The sequence below is a fragment of the Panthera pardus genome, unplaced genomic scaffold (assembly GCF_024362965.1).
Source record: "Panthera pardus isolate Hobbes unplaced genomic scaffold, ASM2436296v1 HiC_scaffold_13, whole genome shotgun sequence".
Taxonomy (NCBI): domain Eukaryota; kingdom Metazoa; phylum Chordata; class Mammalia; order Carnivora; family Felidae; genus Panthera; species Panthera pardus.
Genome location: NW_026526688.1, coordinates 137,779,770 through 137,801,559, shown reverse-complemented (window position 1 = coordinate 137,801,559; position 21,790 = coordinate 137,779,770).

Sequence of the window (21,790 nt, the reverse complement as noted above, 5' to 3'; positions counted from 1 at the left end):
GTGGTCACCTCTGTTACTTGTTCAGGCTCTCCTTTTAACCTGTCTGCCACTAAGGAGTTGCACTGATTGTGTTGTCTAAAGACCCCTCCAAAGCACTTTAAAAATGATTTACAAGTTTTGAAAGCAAAAGATTCTGAAGGTTTTATAACATCTCTCCCTCTCTTCTAGGATAATTGTAACAGAAGTCACTAAAGTGGCTATGAGGGGTCCCTCTGGGACTGCAGAGGTAGTCTCCACTTGACTATCACACCTGAGAGTCCATGGCAATGACTATTATTTTTGTTTGAAAGAACATTTTGCCTTATGTTCAGGGAAATATGAACTTCTGCAATCCCCAGAGCTTCCTCCTTCTAACATTAAGTTTGGGCTGCGGGCAAAAGCTGTAAGCCTAAATTCTAGAACCTCACATAAAAACTTCTATTTGTCCTTTTAAAAATGAAAATCGTTCCAGTAGAGAATATCTGAATAGGAGCTGATTGCCCAGTCAGTATCTGTACTTAGAATTAGCAAATAATAAAATGACTACAGTTAATTTTATTTTTTATATATAATTAAAGGTATTAGGCAATCCTATCTGCTATAGGTTAAATTGTACCCCTCCAAAAAGGTATATTGAAGTCACAGCGCCTGTGAATATGACCTTATTTGGAAATAGGGTGTTAACAGATGTAATCAAATTAAGATGAGGTCAGTAAGGTGAGTCCTAACTCAATATGACCGGTGTCCTTATGAAAAGGAAAGTGCCATAGGAAACCTAAGACTCACAAGGAAATGCCATGTGATGCCAGAGGCAGAGACTCAAGTAATGTAGCTGCAAACCAAGGAGCACCAGGAATTACTGGCAAACTACCAGAAGGTAGGAAGAGGCAGGTTATGATGCCCTTGCAGATTTCAGGGGGAGCATGGCCCTGCCAACATCTTGATTTTAGACTTCCAGCCTCCAGAACCGTGACTCAAGTTTCTGTTATTTTGAATCAGCTGTTCATGGTATTTTGTAATGTGAGCCCTGAAACTCTAATACAGTATCTCTGCTTCTTTTTTTCTTAATGTTTATTTTTGAGAGAGAAAGAGACACAGGGAGAGGCAGAGAGAGAGGGAGACAGAGAATCTCAAGCAGGCTTTGCACTGTCAGAGCAGAGCCCGATGTGGGGCTTGAACCCACAAACTGTGAGATCATGACCTGAGCTGAAATCAAGAGTCAGATGCTCAACTGACTAAGCCACCCAGGTGCCCCCACTATCTCTGCTTCTTATTGCTAATTTTCACATCAGTGTGAGCTTCTTGGTGAACTTTTCCTTCAAAGTACCTTCTTCATTCAACCACTGTAATTGCAGTGATACAGAACCAGGCTCATCCACGCATGCAATGGGTTTAGTATTTTAATATGTATAACAAAAGGTCCTGCTTGCTAGGGTTGCCAGATAAAATGCAGGATGCCTCATTAAATTTCAATTTCAGATAAATGGTGAATAAATTTTTAGTTACATCCTATGCTTTACTTGGGACGTACTGTAAAAACATTCATTGTTTATCAGATTTAACCTGGTGCCCTATATTTTTATTTGTCAAATCTGGAAGCCCTGCATTCCACCTCATAGATGTGAGGACTGCTTCTGGAATATTCTGTCATTTGCTGTTTGTTTCTAGTCCTTGAGCCAACAAGACAAACTACCTGATATTGAATACTATATAGGCTGTTCTTCCTCTTTGGTTTCCGGTAGCTCCAGTTTAATTTGTAGACACTGTTAACAATTATGTATGGATGGTGACTGCTGCGGTGAGTTTGCTTTGGGTAAGCACCATGACATCCATACAGCTTTTATAAAACGCTACACAATCAATAAAAAGAAATTAGAACCATCAATTCTATGTGTAAAGATGTAATCAGCTTTCAGGGGCATTTTAAATTCTTTAGCTCAATGTTGTAAGCAACATAAGCATATAGGAAGAACACAAAAGGAATTTTTTTTCCTTTTTACCAACACTAAATTAATTATATTTTATAAAAATGCAATATATCCCTTTACGGATAATGCTGCTATTAGGAGACTTTGTAATCCACTACTTCAATCTTACTTCTTATTCTCCCTGGACCTCTGCTCCTTCATCTGTAAAATTAAGGAGGGGAAGACACAATTCCGGAGCCTTTGTCAGGATTCTGGAGTTAGCCTCAGGCTTAATCAACCTTTCTCTCTGTCTGCTCCCTTTTGCCTCCCTCCCCAAATGAACCCACCTCCCATCAAAGTTCCTTTGCCCTAGCGTCAGATAAGACCTCCCCAAGCATAACAGAAATCACAAAAGAAACAATTATTAAGTTTCACTGAATCCATCAAAAGACTCAGTGAACAAAATTAAAAGGCAAATGACAAATGAGAAGAAATATTTGCATTATATTACATAGAAAAAGTTTAACATGCCAAGAAAAATTTGGTCAAAGGACATAGTAGGCAACTAACACCCTGACACATGGCACAACTAGATATGCGTATGTGTGTACATACACTTTTATACACACGCATAAAGAGAGAGATAATAAACATGAAAACAGGTTTCATTTGTTGGTAATTAAAGAAATACAAATTAAAGAAAGCAAGCATCATTTTGCCTATCAAGTTGACAAAATTCTTTCAAGAAAACAACCCAATATTATAAAAATGTACTCTCATAGCATGCTAGCAGCTGTATAGGGTGATAGAATCATTTTAGAAATTAATTTAGTAATTCTTATGAAAGGTCTTAAAATCTACAAAGGTTTTATTCAGCAATTACACATCTGGGAATTGTGTTCAAAGATTTACCTTAAGATCTCAGTCACTATATCACTGGTGACAAAAATAATTTGGAAACAACCTAAATTTGTATTTGGTTCAATAAATAATGATATAACCATACATTGGAATACTATGTAGTTACTTAAACGTACATAGTAGAAGAATACTTCATGATATGAAATATGTTCACAATACATTAAAACCATTTTAGGGGTGCCTGGTGGCTCAGTCTGTTAAGTGTCCGACTTCGGCTCAGGTCATGATCTCATGGCTTGTGGGTTTGAGTCCTGCATTGTGCTCTGTGCTGACAGCTTGGAGCCTGGAGCCTGCTTCTGTGTCTCCCTCTCTCTTTGCCCCTCTCCTGCTCATGCTCTGTCTCTCTCAAAATTAAACATTAAAAAAATACTTTAAAAAATATCTTCTTTAAAAAAAAAAAAACATTTTAAAAGTTTGCCAACAGTGTGATCCCATTGTCCTAACAGAAAATTTATTTACATAAATATGTAACCCTAGATGAATACTAGAAGAAAACATATAAAAATTAATAATAGCTATTTCTAGGCAGTAGGATTATGATCTTTCTTTTCTCCCTCCTTTCAAAGTGTTCTACAATGGTTGTATACACCTTTTCATGTTAAGGAAAAAAAATAATACATATTTTATATTTTTATTCATCTATCCTATCTTAAAACCTTCCCTCTGCTGGGCTGCAGTAGATTAATCTAATAAATCACACCTATTAATTTGCTGGTGTATAAAATAATGCTTTAACTTAGTGAGCTAGTTTAGAACATTTGGTTGCAAGAAGCAGAAATTACCGTTTGGCCTAGATTAAGCTAGAAAAATAATTATAAAAAGTAGGGTCACATAAGAATATGGTACCTCCTGGGGCACCTGGGTGGCTCAGTTGATTAAGTGTCCATCCCGCTCTTGGTTTCTCAGGTCATGATCTCACCATGCAGAGCCTGCTTGGGATTCTCTCCCTCCCTCCCTCCCTCTCTCTCTCTCTGCCCCTCCCCCTATTCTCTCTCTTTTTAAAAAATAAATTAACTAAAAAAAAAAAAAAAAAAAGGATATGGCTGCTCCTGTAACAAACAATGTAATTGGATTCGCAGGGAAGGGGGGTTTCCGGAAGTAATGGAAAACAATTCCAGAAAAGCAAAGGCTTACCAGGAAAATATGTAATAGACATCAACCATACCGGTTAAATCACGGATGTATTTTTTCAGCAGGCCATTGAGTAGTTTCTCTGGTGAGCTTCCAATCTGTCTTAGATTGAGTTCCTAAATAGAATCTTAGATAGAACATTGTGTGCCGGAGGATTTCAGACAGTGTTCTCGGGAGATATTTTACCTATAAGGACGTGAAGAAGGCAGGGCTGGGCAGAGGGAGGAGCCAACAGCAATAGACTTGCAACCAAGCTCTCAGCCAATCCTTCGGGGAGCTCTGGAGCTGGGACAGCCCTTCAGAGTTGCTCAGAACTGAAGCTAGGCGATAGGACCTCGTACACCCCCATCAGCCAAGACGAGGCATAACCTTGGGCAAGGAGTTTCCTGCAACAGAGGAGCTAGCACAGTGAAGGACACAGCTATGAACCTCTGGCAGCCCATATTCCCAGCAGTCGGGGTGGATGGGTGTGCCCCATCCCTAAAGAGGGGATCTAGGCCCCACAGCATGTCAGTGGGGTAGAGCAGAGTTAAGCCCACCCCTACCTCCTTTTCAAAAGCATAGTAAATACCTATTTTTAAAATTTTAAAGGTATAGTTTACACCCAAAAGTAAAATAAGCTTATCTGTGACTCCGAAAATCTAGTGACAAGCAAGGGCTAAAGACAATAGACCTGCGGGGCTCTGGGATCAGAAGCAGCGAATGCTGGGCCACCTGGGTGGCTTCAAAGGTTAAGCATCTGACTCTTGATTTCAGCCCAGATCATGATCTCACAGTTTGTGGGTTCGAGCCCCGCATCTGGCTTAGCACTGACAGTACCCACGCTGCTCTGGATTCTACGTCTCCAGCTCACTGCTCCTCGCCCCCACTCAAAATAAATAAACATTTAAAAAAAAAAAAAAAAGCAGTGAATGCTGGCTACAGCATGGGGCTAGGGAGAGAAAGTCTAGAGCTTGGGAGATGGCAGCTCCTAGTACAGCTCTGTCCGTTGGTAAAATTTAGTAGAAGATTTAGCCACCCAATATACTCAGTACAATCAAAGGCTCACACTCAATAAGTGAATGCTTGGGTTGCCACCAAGTAAACAAATACCAACTCTACCCATTCAGCCAGCCTCCAATAAACTTCCTGCATATTTTCTAATTTTTCCATTTCAACACTGCCAGTGATGCAATATCTAATTGTTCTTTGTTTGGAATGGTTGACGTTAGCAGACATATTTATGACATTTCCTTTCTAGATAATACACCCTTTGGCTTAACAACAATCAAATGTGTCTACAAGTCTAATGAGTCACTATGAGTTAGCTGCTATACGTAATTCAGAAAAAAACTCCAGTAAGAACCTTATATTCAAATAGAATTATAAAGTACCTACTTCTTAATATATAATGCTCCACCATCTAACTATTCTCATATCCATTATCTTATTAATCCTCACAAGGACCCTGTAAAGTTAGTATCATTAGCATTTTACAGATGAAGAAACAACTGGTTATTAGAATTAAGTGACCTTGGCCAGTCACAGATAACAAGTGACAGACCAGGACTTTAACTCACTTAGCGAGACATTATGCCAATTGTTTTTAGGTCTACACAAGTAGGAAAGAATCCAGTGATTTCTCAAATTTTACTATATGAATTATGAAACTTCAGGCATGTCATTTAAACTCTGTGATCCTCAGTATTTTGTCTTATAAATTAGAGCCTTAAGTATATTGAAGGTTCCCAACCACTAGTATAGCAACCAGTAAAGATGACCTAGTAAATCTCTGAGCCTCATCTTAACAGTATCTGAACAATTACCACTGCCACAATTCCTTTCCTTCCGACCCTTACCCCCAATATAGTTTTACTCATTCATACATTCACTCAAAATACATTTATGAAGCAACTCCCATGGGCCAGACTTTCATGGGGAAATGTAAAGCAATCGGAACAGAGGTCTTCCCCAATGCCTAGGCTTTCGTTGTCAATACATTATACCCCTGCCCTGATTATAAAAATTTTATGTAAAGATTAAAAGTGGTCAACTTTTGGGGCGCCTGGATGGCTCAGTCGGTTAAGCGTCCTACTTCGGCTCAGGTCATGATCTCGCGGTTTGTGGGTTCAAGCCCTGCGTCGGGCTCTGTGCTGACAGCTCAGAGTCTAGAGCCTGCTTCAGATTCTGTGTCTCCCTCTCTCTCTCTGCCCCTCCCCTGCTCATGCTCTGTCTCTCTCTGTCTTTCAATAATAAATAAACGTTAAAAAAAAATTTTTTTAAGTGGTCAATTTCTGATGTTTCTTTGTGTTCTAAAAGGCTGTGAATTTATGAGTTTAGACATGAGAAATCTAATTAGGAGAGTGATTATAGGGGTGCCTGGGTGGCTCAGTCAGTTGAGTGTCCAACTCTTAATTTCAGCTCAGGTCGTGATCTCACAGCCCCTGAGTTTGAGCCCCATACTCACAATGTCAGCCTTCTTGGGATTCTCTCTCTCCTCTCTGTCTCTCTGCCCCTCTGCTCTCTTTCTCAAGATAAATAAATTTAAGTGAGAAAGAGGGAGAGGGAGAGGGAGAGGGAGAGGGAGAGAGAGAGAGAGAGAGAGAGAGAGAGAGAAAGAGTGAAAGAGGAAACAGTAAGGAGAGAAATGATCAGTGAAAGGAAAGGACTAAAGCCAGACGTAACAGTTCAGTTTTTTGCTATTACTATTTCCTCAGATGACACACAGCTTCATTTGGGTGAGGTCCAGATGAAGCCAGCACTTCCACAGACCCAAACGTGGCCTCATCACATCAGCCACATCTTCCCACATGCCCACTCTGCCTTACTCACAAGATCAATGCCAGAGCTTGATGATCAGATCACAGTTTGTATTACAGGACCCACCTGGGACCCTGGGTGCAGCCCTACACTGTGCCTGTGAATTCTCAGGTTTCCTAGTGGCAAAGATGGGTGGTGATAGATGCTTGTGACTCCAGAGAGCCTCTGTGAAGATTAATGACTTAATGTTTTGCAAAGTGTTTTTAAATCCCCAGATGAGAGCTGCTCCTACAGCTGGCTTGCTTGATTAGCATTTGCTTGCTTTAAATTGGTTGCTCCCACCATATTTCAAAACCCCAAAAAAGACCCAGATTAAAGGAAATGCCCAGGAGTCCACCGATGGCTTTTCGATTGCACTTCCCCAGAGGCTGATGGGCTGGCAGAGACAGAACACTCCTTTTCAGCACCACCTTTACAGAGACACACTGCATCTTTACTTTCAGATGTGGGATCAAGATCATGGAAGTCACATTTGAACCAACATCTGATGTCCCCCTTGAGGCCACACTGCAGACTGCCAGCAGCACACTGTTCTGCTTTTGGAACATTTCCAGGCTAATAGCAAAATGACTTCTTATGGGACTATTGGAGAGGGAAAGACTGAGTGGAGATTTATCTTGCTATTTAGAGAAATGATTAGTAAATAAGTTTGAGTGATAATCACAGAAAACTCACACTGGTTTAATATGTGTGACTTCTAATGATGTGAAAGTTGGAACACCTGGGTGGCTCATTTGGTTGAGCATCTGCCTTTGGCTCAGGTCATGATCTCCCAGTCCATGGGTTCAAGCCCCGCACCGGTTCTGTGCTGGCTGACAGCTCAGAGCCTGGAGCCTGCTTCAGATTCTGTGTCTCCCTCTCCCTCTGCCCCTCCCCCACTCACACTCTGTCTTTCTCTGTCTCTCAAAAGTGAATAAACATTAAAAAAAATTTTTTTAATAAATTGCATTGATTCAATAAAGAGAAAATAAAATTACTGTATTGCTTTTCCCCTGTGAAGCATTTTCCCTGGCCTTTCAAGTTTTGTTAAAGAATTATTAAAAGCACTGAAATGAGCAAGAAGTATAATTTATAATTATGTGACCCATGCACACACTAGAAGGTTTCCATAGTACCACTAGTACAGATTTGGAAGTCAACCTTGAAGTAGTTGTAAGTGCAGTGAAAATCTGCATTTGAAAAGTTCCAATGTCTTGTAGAATCAGAGTTTTCACAAAAATAGAGTAAACCCTTGCCCTACCAATAAATTAGATTTTAAATGAATAGCTAATAATAATGCATGAAGTAATCACATGAATATTATCAAAACATTATTGACTAAATGTACCAAATGTAGAACATTAGGAAAAATGGTGACTTCATCATGGCTTATTTTGAGTTTTCCATTTTCTTAATATTTAGTTTAAGTCTAAGTGGCTTGAAGAAGAATAATAAACTCTGTACCCTTTGGCTTCTGGGTTATTCTCAGCAGTCCTCAGTGAGTCTATATAGAGAAAGAAAAAGAAAAACTTACAAAGGCCACGCTTTGACATCTCCCTACATTCTTGAATAAATTTCACAGGCGACTAGAGTAATATTAAATGGTTAGGCTTCAATAAGTAATTCAGAGAATATCCTTCTTTTGATCAGCTAAAAAGGAACCAGGGATTATCTGGCACTTAGTAATATTTTTACCAATTAGAAGTAGCAATATTCACTGAGACACAGAGGCCCAGAAAGTGAGGGACAAAGCTACATCCACTCTCTTCTTACAGTGCTGGTCCATAACATAGGTAGGTGCCATGAGAATGACAGATGGGACCAGGGTACCCCAGTAAGCACATAATCTTAACTAAGAATGTGACTACTACAAGTCTAGTGGTAGGGCCTTAATACCAAAGAACCAAGTTGCTACTAACCTGGAAACCTTCGGAAATGGCCATATAACAATAATAATACTTATCAGACCTTATCTTGACTGTCTACCATATGACAGGCACATTACAAACATTATTATTAATATTCAGAACTCCATAAATTCAGAATGATTATCCTCATTTTACAGATGAGAAAATCAAAGACCAAGAAATTAAGCTAGTTCAAGAAGTTAGCACAGAACAGGAAAAGCAAAATTCACACACAAGCTGCTCTCATATCCAAGGTCATGTACCAGACTTGCCCACAAAAGCAGTTAACCTGAACTGCAGAGTTGCAAACACATGTTTATGCATCTTGTGTATTTACGTACTTAGGTCTATGCTATGGGCACAAGCTTTAGAAACGAAAGCACAGATATCATATAAAATGGTGATCATATTGTACACAGAACATATTGAGAGCTATCACCTGAGAAATTACTTTTGTGTCACTTTCCAGGTGTGATATCCACATGACATAATAGAGAAAATCAAGAATAATACACCTAAACCAATCATGGGCAAAGGATTTCGGATCATCATGACTGGCTTAGGTCAGTGATTTTCAAAGTATGGTCCTTGAGCCATCAGCATTACCTCAAAGCTCGTTAGGGTTAGGAACACCCCACCCTAGACCCGCTGAATCATATACTCTGGGAATGGGTATCAGCAATGTTTAACAAGCCCCCCAGTGCTAAAGTCGGGAGCACTTAGGCTTTGACCGATTCTGCTTCAACCTCTGAAGCTAGAGCATGATCACATCCCTGAGGACACCTAAACAAATGTGGGGCTCTGACAGTAAGAAAGGTGTCTGACACGGAGTCTCAAAGTCAAATGCTTTAGGGGCTCCAAGAAAGGTTAGAGGCCTCAAGGGAAGTGATATGTGATTCAGCCAGCAGGACAGGAAGAGTTTCACAGGACCAAAAAGGGCCACTTTAAAAAATGGAAACAAAATAAGAGACGAAGTTACTATACTTCCTTTAGCCCAGAGCCACTTAACTGATTAGGATTCATTTGTTACAGATGAAGTAAAAATTCATTTCCCCAAATGTCAATCTAATATACATGAACACCCCCAACTCCTTCTTTTTCAATTATAAATATGCCTAAAGGGGAAATGTAATTTTAAAGTACCTCAGTGTGAACAAAGCAACTAATTCCCTTGAGGTTATTTTTCATATTTAGATTAACTTAGTGAGACCTTATATTATCCACATCATAGTTCCTCTGTATACCTAAATTATTACTACTTTTCTCAAATGGCCACTACAAATTTTAACAACACTATCTGGGTAATATTTTTAACTATTGATTTGGGGTTTTATTAATGAATGAATACCAAAATGTGACAAATAAATAAATTAAAGACAAGTAACAGACTGGGGAGAATATTTGTAACACATTGAACGGAAAAAGAGTTAATAGTCATAATATATAAAGAGTGCCTACCAATAAAAAAGAAAAACAACTCAGTAGAAAAATGAACAAAGGAATCAAACAGGTCATTCATTCATCATTCAATAACTATTTTTTTTAGATTCAGTATCATTTGCATCCTGGCTCCACACTTTCTGGTTGATGTGACCTTTACCAGTTGTTTTTGTTTTTAAGTAAACTCTATGCCCAATGTAGGGCTTGAACTCATGACCTTGAGATCAAGAGTCACATGCTCTGCCAACTGAGCCAGCCAGATACCCTTGGGCTTTAGCACTTTATTTAACCTCTCTCTGATTTGGTTTTCTCACCGGTCATAACCATGTTTTTTAAATGTTTCTTTTTTTAATTTTTGAGAGTGAGCATGTGTGTGCACACATACACATATGTGCACGTGAAAATGGGAGAGGGGCAAAGAGAGAGGGACAGGTTCTGAAGTGAGCTCTGTGCTGACAGCAGAGAACCTGATAAGGGGCTTGAACCCACAAACCATGAGATCATGACCTGAGCCAAAGTCAGACACTTAACCAACTGAACCACCCAGGTGACCCATCAGGCATAAGCTTCCTAATAACAGTTCCTACTTTTTTGGGTCTTTGTAAGTATTAAAATATATGTAAAGTATAAGAAGGCTCAGAAAATGCTAGATATTGCTATTATTATGTTCCATATTATATGATAAACACTCTACTAGGCACTAGCAATTCTCAAAAAAAGAAAAATGGCCAAAAAAATGCATATCAAAGATAGGCACATGTTTGTGGGGAGACAGCATTCTCATACTTTTGTCAATATAAACTGGGGACAAAGATTGTGGAGCAGGTGAGCAGTGTCACCTTTAAATGCATATACCCTTTGATGTCAGAATTACAACAGTAGGAATTTACCTGAGGGTGCTCACAAAAGCATGAAAATATCACAATATTTTATAACAGAAAATAGTATTGGAAATATCCTGAATACCTATATGATGATTAAAAGAAATATGGTACATTCAAAAATGGAAAACCAACTAAGAAGAATAAGATAGGTGTGTAAGCACTAATACGAAGACATCTTCAAAATATATTAAGTATTTCAAAAGAGCATCATGTGATCTTTTGGTGAATATTGTAGAAGGATTCATGCACATACTGCATATGCATGAAAAATTTCTAGAATAACTTGGTCCTTGGGATCCAAGAGATCTTGGAATGAAGAACTAGAGATTAGGGTTCACGGATGTAACTAAACTTATTGTGGCAAACATGTCACAATTCTATACATACATCAAATCATTATATTGTACACCTTGGACTACTACAATGTGAGTTGCCAATCACATCTAAATAAAACTGGAAAAAAAGAAATAGAGATCAGGAGTGGGAGAAGGAGAGTTTCATTTTAATTTTTCCTTTTTATACTACTGGAATTTTTCTGGGAATAGATATTACTCTTCTATGAAATTATGGATTGTCCTTTTTTTCAGTATTTTTAAAAAATCTAATTTTATTTATTTTTACTTTTTGGTATTTTTATTTAATCTATTTTTTTAATTTACATCCAAGTTAGTTAGCCTATAGTGCAACAGTGATTTCAGGAGTAGATTCCTTAATGCCCCTTACCCATTTAGCCCATCCCTCCTCCCACAACCCCTCCAGTAACCCTCTGTTTGTTCTCCATATTTATGAGTCTCTTCTGTTTTGTCCTCCTCCCTGTTTTTATTTTGGCTTCCCTTCTGTTATGTTCATCTGTTTTTGTCTCCTAAAGTTCTCATATGAGTGAAGTCATATGATTTTTGTCTTTCTCTGACCAACTAATTTGTTTAGCATAATACCATCTAGTTCCATCTACGTAGTTGAAATGGCAAGATTTCATTCTTTTTGATTGCCGAGTAATACTCCATTGTGTATATATACACCACATCTTTATCCATTCATCCATCACTGGATATTTAGGCTCTTTCCATACTTTGGCTATTGTTGATAGTGCTACTATAAACATTGAGGTGCATGTGCCTCTTCAAAACAGCACACCTGTATCCCTTGGATAAATGCCTAGTAGTGCAATTGTTGGGTCGTAGGAGTTCTATTTTTAATTTTTTGAGGAACTTCCATACTGCTTTCCAGAGTGGCTGCACCAGCTTGCATTCCCACCAACAATGCAAAAGAAATCCTCTTTCTCCACATCCTCGCCAACATCTGTTGTTGCCTGAGTTGTTAATGTTAGCCATTGTGACAGGTGTAAGGTGGTATCTCATTGTGGTTTTGATTTGTATTTCCCTGATGATGAGTGATATTGAACATTTTTTCATGTGTCAGTTGGCCATCTGGATGTCTTCTTTGGAGAAGTGTCTATTCATGTCTTTGGCCCATTTCTTCACTGGATTATTTGTTTTTTGGGTGTTGAGTTTGATGAGTTCTTTGTAGATTTTGAGACTAACCCTTGATCTGATATGTCGTTTGCAAATATCTTCTCCCATTCTGTCGGTTGCCTTTTAGTTTTGCTGATTGTTTCCTTCACTGTGCCAAAGCTTTTTATTTTGATGAGATCCCAGTAGTTCATTTTTGCTTTTGTTTCCCTTGTCTCCAGAACATGTTGAGTAAGAAGTTGCTGCGGCCAAGATCAAAGAGGTTTTTGCCTGCTTTCTCCTCGAGGATTTTGATGGCTTCCTGTCTTACATTTAAGTATTTCATCCTTTTTGAGTGTATTTTTGTGTATGGTGTAAGAAAGTGGTCCAGGTTCATTCTTCTGCATGTCACTGTCCAGTTTTCCCAGCACCACTTGAAGAGACTGTCTATTCCATCAGATATTCTTTCCTGTTTTGTCAAAGGTTAGTTGGCCATACGTTTGTGGGTCCATTTCTGGGTTCTCTATTCTGTTCCCTTGATTTGAGTGTCTGTTTTTGTGCCAGTACCATACTGTCTTAATGATTACAGCTTTATAGTACAGCTTGAAGTCTGGGATTATGATGCCTCCCGCTTTGGTTTTCTTTTTCAAGATTGCTTTGGCTACTCAGGGTCTTTTCTGGTTCCATACAAATTTTAGGATTGTTTGTTCTAGCTCTGTGAAGAATGCTGGTATTATTTTGATAGGGATTGCACTGAATATGTAGATTGCTTTAGGTAGTATAGACATTTTAACAATATTTGTTCTTTCTACCCAGGAGCATGGAATCTTTTTCCATTTTTTTTGTGTGTGTCTTCTTCAATTTCTTTCATAAGCTTTCTATAGTTTTCAGTGTATAGATTTTTCACTTCTTTGGTTAGATTTATTCCTAGGTATTTTATGGTTTTTGGTGCAACTGTAAATGGGATCGATTCCTTGATTTCTCTTTCTGTTGCTTTATTGTTGGTGTATACGAATGCAACTGATTTCTGCGCATTGATTTTATATCCTGCAACTTTGCTGAATTCATGGATCAGTTCTGGCAGTTTTTTTGGTGCAATCTTTTGGGTTTTCTTTTTCAACGTTTTTTGTTTTGTTTTTTTTTTTTATTTTTGGGACAGAGAGAGACAGAGCATGAACGGGGGAGGGGCAGAGAGAGAGGGAGACACAGAATCGGAAACAGGCTCCAGGCTCCGAGCCATCAGCCCAGAGCCTGACGCGGGGCTCGAACTCACGGACCGCGAGATCGTGACCTGGCTGAAGTCGGACGCTTAACCGACTGCGCCACCCAGGCGCCCCTCTTTTGGGTTTTCTATGTAGAGTATCATGTCATCTGCGAAGAGTGAAAGTTTGACCTCCTCCTGGCTGATTTGGATGCCTTTTATTTCTTTGTGTTGTCTGATTGCTGAGGCTAAGACTTCCATTACTATGTTGAATAACAGTGGCGAGAGTGGACATCCCTGTCTTGTTCCTGACCTACGGGGAAAGCTCTCAGTTTTTCCCCATTGAGGATGCTATTAGCGTTGGGTCTTTCATATACGGCTCTTATGATCTTGAGGCTCTATCCCTACTTTCTTGAGGGTTTTTATCAAGAAAGGATGTTGTATTATGTCAAATGCTTTCTCTGCATCTATTGAGAGGATCATGTGGTTCTTGTCCTTTCTTTTATTGATGTGATGAACCACATTGATTGTTTTAAGGATATTGAACCAGCCCTGCATCCAGGTATAAATCCCACTTGGCCGTTGTGCAGATTGTTGTGTTAATCCTCAAATCAGTTTTCTAGATGTCCAGGATGATTTAGTGTTGATCTTGCTGTATTTCATGGATGTGAAATGCAAAAAAACCTCCATGCTGTTCTGCCATCTTGGAACCTTCCCCTTAAAAATTCAATTTAAAAAAAAGAACAAGTATTTATTATCTCACATAGTTTCTGAGAATCAGAAATCCAAGGGCAGCTTATTGAGATGGTTCTAGCTGTGAGGCTGAAGTCAGGATGTAGGCTGGGGCTACAGACTCATCTGAAGGCAAGGCTGGGACTAGGGGATCTGACTACAAGGTCACTGACATGTCTCTTGCCCAAAGGCTTTAGTTCTTCACTCTGTGGTCCTTCTCATAGGGAAGTTGGCCATCTCTTTCACCACATGGTCTCTGTGTTTATACACCATCGCTTCTGCTTCATTCTAATTCATTAGAAGTGAACCAGCCCACATTCATGAAGAGGGGAATTAGAAGTATTAATGAATTTGTAGACATTTAAAAACCACAATAGAATAGGAATATTTGGGAGGCAAATTTCAGAGAAGAGGGAAGCCAGAATCACTATATTGAAGTAGATATGTGGAAAGAATATTGGCCTTGAATCAGGAGAGCTAGGGTTTTTTTCCTGACATATAGCCAGCACATAATAAATGTTTATTAAATGATGCATGAACAACAACTTTTCTGAGATTGTTTTCAAGTCTTCAGTCACAGACATAAGAGAAGTCACCATATTACAGGGCTCTCCTGAGGGCTGAGTGGAATAATGGATATCAGAGCTCTTTGTAAATTTAACACTTGTAGCCAATGATGCCTGGAGGTAAACATGGTCTGGAATGCGAAGAAGGGGCTCCAGCATACAGCAGTCCTTGCCTATGCCACATATCTTTTCTGTCTAAGTCCTAGGACCTGGGGCAGTGCTCTGATTCCAGCATTCTATCTTAGCTCCAGTCCAGACTCCTTATAGTATCCTGCCACCAATTATTGCTAACAACCTAATCCATTTTATTTTATGAAACACCACCAACTTCTTCCAATATTCCCCATCTCAATAAATGGCAGCTCCAGGGACACCTGGGTGGCTCAGTCAGCTGGGCATCTGACTTTTCATTTCAGCTCAGGTCATGATCTCATGGTTCATGGGTTCAAGCCCCTCATCGGGCTCTGTGCTGACAGTGCAGAGCCTACTTGGAATTCTCTCCCTCCCTCTCTCTCTCTGCCCCTCCTCTGCTAGCACTCCCTCCCTCTCTCTCTCTCTCCCTCTCAAAACATAATAAAAACATTAAAAAAATTGTTCTTAAAAAATGGCAGCTCCATTCCTCCCATTGTTCAGGCCAAAAACTTGGAGCCATTCTCAGCATCTCTGTCTCTCTCCAGTTCATTAGCAAATCCTTCTAACTATATCCAGGATCCACCTGCTTCTCACCATTTCTATTAATACTACCCCCACCCCCACCCCACCCCACCCTGCCAAACATGTCACCTGATATACCAACATAATTTCTTTACATGACTACAAAAACTTTAACAAGCCATTTTCCTGGATTAACATCCAACTCTAGATACAATTTCCTAAGCTGTCACCAGCATCATTTACAACATTTTCCTCAGGTTATATAACACAGTATTATACAACAACTAGAAATGATGCATGCCTGCATGCATGGCACTACATTGCAGCCATGCCATGATAAGTAATCTGGATATCATTGGTGAGTATCATTTGTTTCTTGCATCCCAAGACCCAGACCTGACCAAGGTCTACCATGGTATGTAGCATCTAGAACTACTAAGCTATTCATGACAAGTGGGGGGCAGGGTACACTACCAAACAGTGAGATTTGCAGAGAAGTAAAATAAAGTATACATGATATACATATAAAGTATCTATGATATTGTTGTACCATCGAATTTAATCAAGCCTTGAAAGATTAAATAAAGCATTCACTGTTTGAACCATTAGTTGAATTTTCTGCTGCAGCAAAAACATCCTTGTCAATATAAGAGCTATAACTAGAAAGGAAGGTGGTAACTTAAAATAAAAACAAATACAATATGTCCATTAAAAATAAAATCATAGGGGCACCTGGGTGGCTCAGTCGGTTAAGCGTCCGACTTCAGCTCAGGTCACGATCTCACGGTCTGTGAGTTGGAGCCCCGCGTCAGGCTCTGGGCTGATGGCTCAGAGCCTGGAGCCTGTTTCCGTTTCTGTGTCTCCCTCTCTCTCTGCCCCTTCCCCATTCATTCTCTGTCTCTCTCTGTCTCAAAAATCAATAAACATTAAAAAAAATTTTTTTAATAAAAATAAAATCATAAAATAATTTTAGAAACCCAGCAGAGGAACAGAATAGATGATAGCTACCAAAAATCTGAGATCAGCAGACATTAAATTTAAATTTCTTGACTACAGAGAGAGAGAGAGAGAGAGAGAGAGAGAGAGAGAGGGGTATACCCATCAGGAAAAAGAAAACTTTTTCCTGATGCTAATCCCATGAGATACTTACCACAAGAAGATAAAGGACACAGAATAACATAATGGAGGCAATGTGTTTATGGCAAAAATAGTTAATGCCTCACCAAATATTCATGTGCTCCCCTCTCACCCAGCCCCTGTAAATTCTGGTGGGATCATGTCACTAATTCTTTTTTTTTTTAATGGGAAAATTTGTAGCTTTTGCTGTTTTATTTAAGGCTATGTTTTAGTCCCTGAACTCTATCAAGTTGTCACTCTTTTTTTTTTTAATTCCAGTATAGTTAACATACAGTGTTATATTAGTTTCAGGGATACAATATAGAGATTCAACAATTCTATACATACACAGTGCTCATCATGATAAATGTACTCTTTAATCCCCTTCTCTTATTTCACCCATCCCCCCACCCTACTCCCCTCTGGTAACCATCAGTTTGTTTTCTATAGTTAAGAGTCTGTTCTTTGGTTTGTCTCTTTTTTTGTTGTTCATTTGTTTTGTTTCTTAAATTCTACACATGAGTGACATCATATGGTATTTGTCCTTCTCTGACTTATTTCACTTAGGATTATACTCCTTCCATCCAAGTCACTGCAAATAGCAAGATTTCATTCTTTTTTATGGCTGACTAATATTCCATTGTGTGTGTGTGTGTGTGTGTATCACAACTTCTTTATCCATTCATCTATTGATGAACACAAAAAAAGGGTTCAAATAAACAAAATCAGAAATGAGGAGAAATATCAACTAATATCACAGGAATACAAAAGATTGTAAGAGAATATTATGAAAAATAATATGCAAACAAATTGGACAACCTAGAAGAAATGGATAAATTCCTAGAAACATGTAACTTTTTAAAATAAGCAGGAATAAATAGAAAATTTGAACCCACTGATTAGCAGCAATGAAATTGAATCAGTAATCTAAAAAGTCTCAGGGCGCCTGGGTGGCTCAGTCACTTGAGTGTCCAACTTTGGCTCACATCATGATCTCGTGTTCCACGAGTTGGAGCCCCGCATTGGGCTCTATTCTGACAGCTGGGAGTCTGGAGCCTGCTTTGGATTCTGTGTCTCCTTTTCTCTCTGCCCCTCCCCCGCTTGCACCCTGTCTCTCTCTCTCTCTCTCTCTCTCTCTCTCTCTCTCTCTCTCTCTCAACATAAATAAAAAGATCTTGGATCCCACAGTGGAGGGACAGCCCAGAGGAGCATCCTGAGCATCCTCTTTCTGCACAGAGCCTGGCGCCCTATCCCCTGTGGGCCAGCCTTCATATCCCAGGAAGATGGCGGTGTAGGAGGACACTGGGCTCACCTCGTCCTGCTGATTGCTTAGATTCCACCCACATCTGCCTAAATAACCCAGAAAACCGCCAGAAGATTAGCAGAACGGACTGTCTGGAGCCAAGCATAGACAAGAGGCCCACGGAAGAGGATAGAAAGGGCAGACAGGTGGTGCATGCTACACAGACTGGTGGGAGGGAGCCGGGGGGGGGGGGGGGGGGAGGGGCAGCCCACCCACAAGGCACAGCCCCAAAGTCTGGCTTGCAAAAGCAGAGGGGCTGGACTCCATGAGTTTGGACAGCCAGCAGGACTTGACATCTGGAATCTTAAAAGTCAACAGCTCTGCTCTCATAGAGCGGGGAGGGCAAGAGGACGCTGGGAGGGAGAGTTGTTGAGTCCCGGAAAACAGAGCTCAGCTCAGTGGGGGAACGAAGGCACTGGCAAGTGCCATTTCCCTCTCCCATTCCCCAGCCAAAATTCCAAAAGGAACCAGTTCCCATCACCGAACTTGCTTGCACCACACAAATGCCCAATGCTGTGCTTCTGTGGATCCATCCTTCTGATGGGCCTGCCTCCCTCCCAGTGTTGCAGGGCCCCTCCCGCAGGGGACCACCAATGGCAAAGTGAGCTAAGCCTGCCCCTCCTGCCCCTATGCACCTTGCAGATCCACCCTGGCTAATACACCCTTGGCCAGATCCCATTGAAGCAGCACCACAAGCCTGGCAGTGTGCAAGTAGCCCAGACAGGGACCACACCACTCCACAGTGAGTCCTGCCCCTGGGAGAGGGGAAGATAAGGTATACACCAGTCTGGCTGTGGCGCCAGTGGTGGGCTGGGGGCAGATATTGGGTCTGACTGTGGCCCCGCCCACCAACACAAGTTTCTCTGTACAGCACAGGGGAAGTGCCCTGCAGTTTGGAGCTACTGCAGGGACTACCCAAAGTGACGAAACAAAAGAATTCTCCTCAAAAGAAACTCCAGGAAGTAGCAACACCTAACGAATTGATCAAAAATGATTTAAGCAATATAACAGAACAAGAATTTAGAATAATAGTCATAAAATTAATCGCTGGGCTTGAAAAAAGCATAGAGGACAGCAGAGAATCTATTGCTACAGAGATCAAAGGACTAAGAAATAGTCATGAGGATCTAAAAAAGGCTATAAATGAGGTGTAAAATAAAATGGAGGCAGCCATAGCATGGATTGAAGAGGCAGAAGACAGAATAGGTGAATGAAAAGATATAATTATGGAAAAACAAGAAGCTGAGAAAAAGAGAGATACAAAAATCCAGGAGGATGAGGGGAGAATTAGAGAACTAAGTGATGCAATCAAACAGAACAATATCTGTATCATAGGAATTCCAGAAGAAGAAGAGAGAGAGAAAGGGGCTGAAGGTGTACTTGAACAAATCATAGCTGAGAATTTCCTGATCTGGGGAAGGAAAAAGGCATTGAAATCCAAGAGGCAGAGAACTCCCTTCAGAAGTAACCTGAATTGATCTTCTGCACGACATATCATAGTGAAACTGGCAAAATACAAGGATAAAGAGAAAATTCTGAAAGCAGCTAGGGATAAACAGGCTCTAACTTACAAAGGTAGAAATATAAGAGTAGTGGCAGACCTATCTACTGAAACATGGCAGGCCAGAAAGAATGACAGGAAATCTTCAATGTGATGAAGAGAAAAAATATGCAGCCAAGTATACTTTATCCAGCAAATCTGTCATTCAGAATAGAAGGAGAGATAAAAGTTTTCCCAAACAAAAACTGAAGGAATTCATCACCACTAAATCAGCCCTACGAGAGATTCTAAGGGGGATTCTAAGGGAAATGTTGCAAGGACCACAAAGTACCAGAAACACACTACAAGCATGAAACCTACAGACATCACAATGACTCTAAACCCATATCATTCAATAATAACACTGAATGTAAATGGACTAAATGCTCCAACCAAAAGACATAGGGTATCAGAATGGATTAGAAAAAAAAGACCCATCTATTTTCTGTCTACAAGAGACTCGTTTTAGACCTGAAAACACCTTCAGATTGAAAGTGAGGGGATGGAGAACTATCTATCATGCTACTGGAAGTCAAAAAAAAAAAGCTGGTGTAGCCATACTTATATCAGACAAACTAGACTTTAAATTAAAGGTTGTAACAAGAGATGAAGAAGGGCATTATATAATAATTACAGAGTCTATCCACCAGGAAGAGCTAACAATTATAAATGTCTACGTGCCGAATACAGGAGCCCCCTAATATGTAAAACAATTAATCACAAACATAAGCAACCTTATTGATAAGAATGTGGTAATTGCAGGGGACTTTAATACCCCACTTCCAGCAATGGATAGATCATATAGACACAGGATCAATAAAGAAACAAGAGCCCTGAATGGTACATTGGATAAGATATATTTAGAACTCTGCATCCCAAAACAACAGAATATACTTTCTTCTCGAGTGCACATGAAACATTCTCCAAGATAGATCACATACTGGGTCACAAAACAGCCCTTTATAAGTATACAAGAATTGAGATCATACCATGCACACTTTCAGACCACAATGCTATGAAACTTGAAATCAACCACAGGAAAAAGTCTGGAAAACCTCCAAAAGCATGGAGGTTAAAGAACACCCTACTAAAGAATGAATGGGTCAACCAGGCAATTAGAGAAGAAATTAAAAAATATATGGAAACAAATGAAAATGGAAATACAACATTATCCAAATGCTTTGGGATGCATCCAAGGCAGTCCTGAGAGGAAAATACATTGCAATCCAGGCCTATCTCAAGAAACAAGAAAAATCCTAAATAAAATCTAACAGCACACCTAAAGGAAATAGAAGCAAACAGCAAAAACACCCTAAACCCAGCACAAGAACAGAAATAATAAAGATCAGAGCAGAAATAAGCAATACAGAATCTAAAAAAAACTGTAGAGCAGATCAATGAAACCAAGAGTTGGTTTTTTGAAAAAATAAACAAAATTGACAAACCTCTAGCCAGCCTTCTCAAAAACAAAAAGGGAGATGACCCAAATAGATAAATTCATGAATGAAAATGGAATTATTATAACCAATCCCTCAGAAATACAAGCAGTTATCAGGGAATACTATGAAAAATTATATGCCAACAAACTGGACAACCTGGAAGAAATGGACAAATTCCTAAGCACCCACACACTTCCAAAACTCAAACAGGAAGAAATAGAAAACTTGAACTGACCTATAACCAGCAAAGAAATTGAATCAGTTATCAAAAATCTCCCAGCAAATAAGAGTCTTGGACCAGATGGCTTCCCAGGGGAATTCTACCAAACATTTAAAGCAGAGATAATACCTATCCTTCTCAAGCTGTTCCAAAAAATAGAAAGGGATGGAAAACTTCCAGGCTCATTCTATGAAGCCAGCATTACTTTGGTTCCCAAACCAGACAGAGACCCAGCTAAAAAAGAGAACTACAGGCCAGTATCCCTCATGAATATGGATGCAAAAATTCTCAACTAGATACTAGCAAATCGAATTCAACAGCATATAAAAAGAATTATTCACCATGATCAAGTGGTATTCATTCCTGGGATTCAGGGCTGGTTCAACATTCGCAAATCAATCAATGTGATACATCACATTAATAAAAGAAAAGATAAGAACCATACGATCCTGTCAATCGATGCAGAAAAGGCCTTTGACAAAATTCAACATCCTTTCTTAATAAAAGCCCTTAAGAAAGTCGGGATAGAAGGAACATACTTAAACATCATAAAAGCCATTTATGAAAAGCCCACAGCTAATATCATCCTCAATGGGGAAAAAACTGAGAGCTTTCCCCCGGAGA